Source organism: Adiantum capillus-veneris, chromosome 23 (assembly GCF_014529385.1).
Source record: "Adiantum capillus-veneris isolate H3 chromosome 23, ASM1452938v2, whole genome shotgun sequence".
In the NCBI taxonomy this organism is placed as follows: Eukaryota; Viridiplantae; Streptophyta; class Polypodiopsida; order Polypodiales; family Pteridaceae; genus Adiantum; species Adiantum capillus-veneris.
Window position 1 is genome coordinate 22,719,327 of NC_140953.1, and position 4,330 is coordinate 22,723,656.

At 44.8% G+C, this 4,330-nt stretch overlaps 1 pseudogene; it reads right to left on the reverse strand.

Moving 5' to 3' along the window:
• Positions 1-2,541: 2,541 nt before the first annotated feature.
• LOC147427515 (ran-binding protein 1 homolog c-like) lies at positions 2,542-3,269 on the reverse strand (annotated as a pseudogene).
• Positions 3,270-4,330: the final 1,061 nt, after the last annotated feature.

The following is a 4,330-nucleotide window of genomic DNA, read 5'->3' on the forward strand; positions in this document are numbered from 1 at the left end:
CTCCGAAAAAAATTCAACTGGCCATAAAATGCAAACCATAGTTGTGATCCGCAAACTGAAAAGACGGGTAGGCTCCATGAATTGAGCTCTACACATGTATCCACTCGCGCATGCCATGGCCACCTGTCCCCAGCTGCCCTATCCGTTGGGGATCTGCTACACACTCCAACTTTAAACTTCAGTATGTTGCACACTGGGGCTCCGTTTGACGAGCCTTCTGGACCTGCTCCTTCAGCACTTCAATATCTATGTTCCTGGACCCAAAAGCTGCACTTTTCATCTCCTCCATCTGCTACCCAAATTAGCCCCTCATGGAGCCTTCCTTGGCCTATAATCCGTATCAGGCATACAACCCCGCTGCTACCTATCATCCCATGATTTTCCTAGCTGCTCCAGCCCTTTGCCATGCTTCTGCTTGCCTGCACACATCTGCCCATGCCACCTTTCATGGTCAACACACTTTAGCTACACCAACGTCATTACTTGGGCATACAACTTAAGCAGTGTGATGGTGGTACTACTTTGTGACAGAAAAGTTACATAGAGACATTGCTATGAAAGTTTGGACTTGAAGATTGCAAACCTATTGCCACTCCCATGCCCTAGGGATTCACTATGTATTTCCATATGGTACCACATGAGTGTACAAGAGGGGTTTTTTTGGAGGTCGCACATAAGCATATACAATAGGGGTGGCCGCCTGTTATATGAGGAAATCCATACACCGAGCAAAAGCAATCGAGCATGTCATTTTTTAGAGCGAAAGTAAATAAAACCGAGCGAAAGCAATTGACACTTTTATTTAATGGGCCCAAATATTTTGCCACTAATGGAGAATTAAATTTGTGGCTTACAGCTTCCAAGATGAGCGGCTCATGTTGTCATGCTAGCTAAAGAGGTCACACTTGTACATACATTGGGGGTGCACTAAGACACGCATGAGGAAACCATGTTTTATCTTAAACATGCAGGGTAATAAAATAGATTAAATATGCTTTAAATTGTGTGTGTGTGTATGCACTCTCTCTATCTCCCACACGAACAGAGATCACTAGACTCATACATCAAGATCTGATTCATCTAGATATGAGGACCACTTGGATACAATAGGCATAGGAGTTGGGCAAAAAGATGGCTTTTCATAGAGAACATATTCTCCAACTAAAAAAGGGTGAATATGTGATCAGACTGGCCTATATGGACACTCATTTATCCTATGGGATACGATGGGCTATTGGTCAGATGTGCACATCATCGCATCAATTAGAGATTGATATTGGTAGATGTAGAAGAGTACCAGCAGAGACCAAGACATGCCAATTGTTTCATATAGAGCTAGAGATAGAGTTACATCACATTTGTCATTGTCTAGTATACTATGAGATGCAAGGCTGCTTCATGGTCTATTCAGAGAGCGCTTTGGACTGTTGGCTAGAGTCATGAGATATTACGATCAGAGATGCCTTGGGTTGTTTTTGCTAGAGCTACGTAGACACATGGAGAGTTTCTTCAGGAGATCAAACAATGGGAAACATTCATAGAGGGCGATCATTGACTTCTTTAGAGTGAGGACTCGGTAATCAGATGAGCAAGCTTCACAACAAACTTCAAAGCCTATCTATACCAGAGGTATAGGTGTAGACATAGCCAATGAGGGCGACCACGTCATCGACGGAGGCTTGATTAGAGGATTAGGGCTATTCTAGCATGACATGGGAGACGTCCGGTATAGCTTTTTACAAAGGTGGACATTGACGATGCTCTTCAACACTTTCTGGAATGACTCTTGATGCCAGACATCCTCTTGAATTGATGGTGATGATGATTTTAGTTTTTCACTTTAATTTGTTTTTATTTTGTACCCAGACATTGTATTAGATCGACCAAGATTGTATCACTTTGGTCTCATAGGTCATTTTGGCTGATTGAAGACGTTTAATATAACATTTCATTTCTCTCTCTCTCTCTCTCTCTCTCTCTCTCGTTTCAGGAGAACAATTGATGATTATTTATGTTGTACATACAAGGTATCCAAGACTCTGACAGCAAGGTGGAATAACCAACTTAGGCCTATATCACACTGGGACGGGCACAAGCAGCCCAAGCTGCGTTGGCATGCACCTATTCACGCACGCCAAAAGCTGCAGGTGGCCGCGAGCGTTGTCTGAGGGACAGCCTATGTTGCCCGCCCCACTTTTGAAGGTGGGGCCAACTGCTTAAAGTGAACGCGGGAGAAACGTCGATAGGGCTTGAACACTAGCGTGCAGCGTGGAAGCCGAAAAGCCCACCATTTGGCTATCGTTGATTTGATGTTCTATGGGGCTGTGATAGTTATATTATTACCTTGTGTAACACAAAGCAACCGGCCTCCTTCCAAAAAAGAGCTTGGGCGCGCGCGCCAGTGTGACATAGGCCTTAGCAAACTGCACAATCCTGTGGAATATAAAAGCTAAAGGAGTGAGCAAAACATCTCCTTCATAATCGCTTTGCAGGATGTGTAGAGAGCTGAGGCACCCAATGGGGCAGGTCAAGCCCCTTATATCACTTTCCTTCACTAGAAACGCTTTCTTCCTTCTGCCTAACTTACTCTCCTCCTTTTGTTCTTCACTCCCTCCTTGTCAGCAACTTTCGGGTCCTCAAGCAAACCTCCAACTTCCTCGGCTTCATTTTCACCACCAGAACTCTCTTTGACTTTCTGGGCATCTCAAAAGATTTTTTAAATGCTTGGGCATTTGCAACACTTCCCAAGCGTATGCAAAAGATTTCGTCCTTTAGCTCTCCATCAGCATAATCAAAAGCATGCCACAGCCATGTTTTATCACTACCTTGATGTTCCTATAGACTAATAGACAAAACGACTGTGTGGTTATTTTCAGGGTTTTACTCTGCTGCATGACTAATCGAACCTTCTTGGTGTCCTTTTGCTTCAAGAGTTTTACTTGTCCAACACCTTTCTCTTTCCACTGGTGCTGACAGCAATAGCACCAAGCTTGACAATGGGAGAAACCTCCCTGCCCGTGTATTCCTCTTCGGCCGACGGTCTGTAGTCATCGCCATCTTCAGCAGACGCCTGCGTGGCTGCCTCTTTTTCAAATGTCACCCGCCATTGCACCTGCTTAGTGTTCCCGTCTAGAACTAGAGTTTTTTCCGCTGCTGCTGAAGCGCAAGGGCTCTAGAGGTGGAAAACTGTAAGGCATGCAGAGCAAAGAACACTGAGCGGCTTAGCTTCCCCTCGCCTGGGGCCGATTTCCTATCAGTACAGATGGCATGAAAAAGAATTTTCTTGCTGGGAAAATATATGTCAAAAAACAAGATACAGAGGTAGGCACTGCTCTCCATCTCTCTCATTAATAACACCGGGACCTGCCCCTAACTGGTACCACGTCGCCGCGGGAGGGTTAAGGGCAAAAAACATGCTCTTCCTTTTTGTCTCTCATTTGGGCCGCAAGCTACAGCAGCTCCAAAAGGGAACAGGTTGAAGGACGGCTTTTAGAAAATATATGTCAAAAAACAAGATACAGAGGTAGGCACTGCTCTCCATCTCTCTCATTAATAACACCGGGACCTGCCCCTAATTGGTACCACGTCGTCGCGGGAGGGTTAAGGGCAGAAAACATGCTCTTCCTTTTTGTCTCTCATTTGGGCCGCAAGCTACAGCAGCTCCAAAAGGGAACAGGTTGAAGGACGGCTTTTAGGGGAGCTGGAGTAGCTTCTCCTTGTGTAACCTGCTCGACAACAACCTACTCAACGCAAGCTGTCGGTGCTAATCCATAGCACGTTGGCATGGGACCATAAGGGACAGACACACAAAGCCGAAATGTAGTGTGCTTGCCCCTAAAATAATGCTAGGACCTACCCCTAACTAGTATCGCGCCGGTGCGGGTGGGTTAAGGGCACAAAACATGCTCTCGACATTTTGATTTTGTATTAAACAAATAAGCAAAATCGTTGAAGAGATGGAAAAATGTAAACTTCATGCAACTCATGGTTTTGTCCATCGTTCAAACTTAGAATAGAGGTGTATGGTTTAAGGAAAGTGTCTTCATTCATAGAGTCATCAATAACAAATTAGCATTGCCTTTGGAGCAGAGAAGCAAACTAAGCATCAAGTGGGCCTTGACCCTACTCGATAGCGCATTGGTGCGCCTTTCATGGGACACTATCCTAACGGCTCCCGCGCCGGTGCGGTACAATTTAGGGTACAATCCCATTTTTTCTACAGTCAAACATTGAATAGGAACAACAACAACAGATGTAATGGAAATGGCCTCTAAACTTAGAGAATAGCAGAATTAAGAGAATTAGAGTGAGCAACTTTCAGAGCATAGAT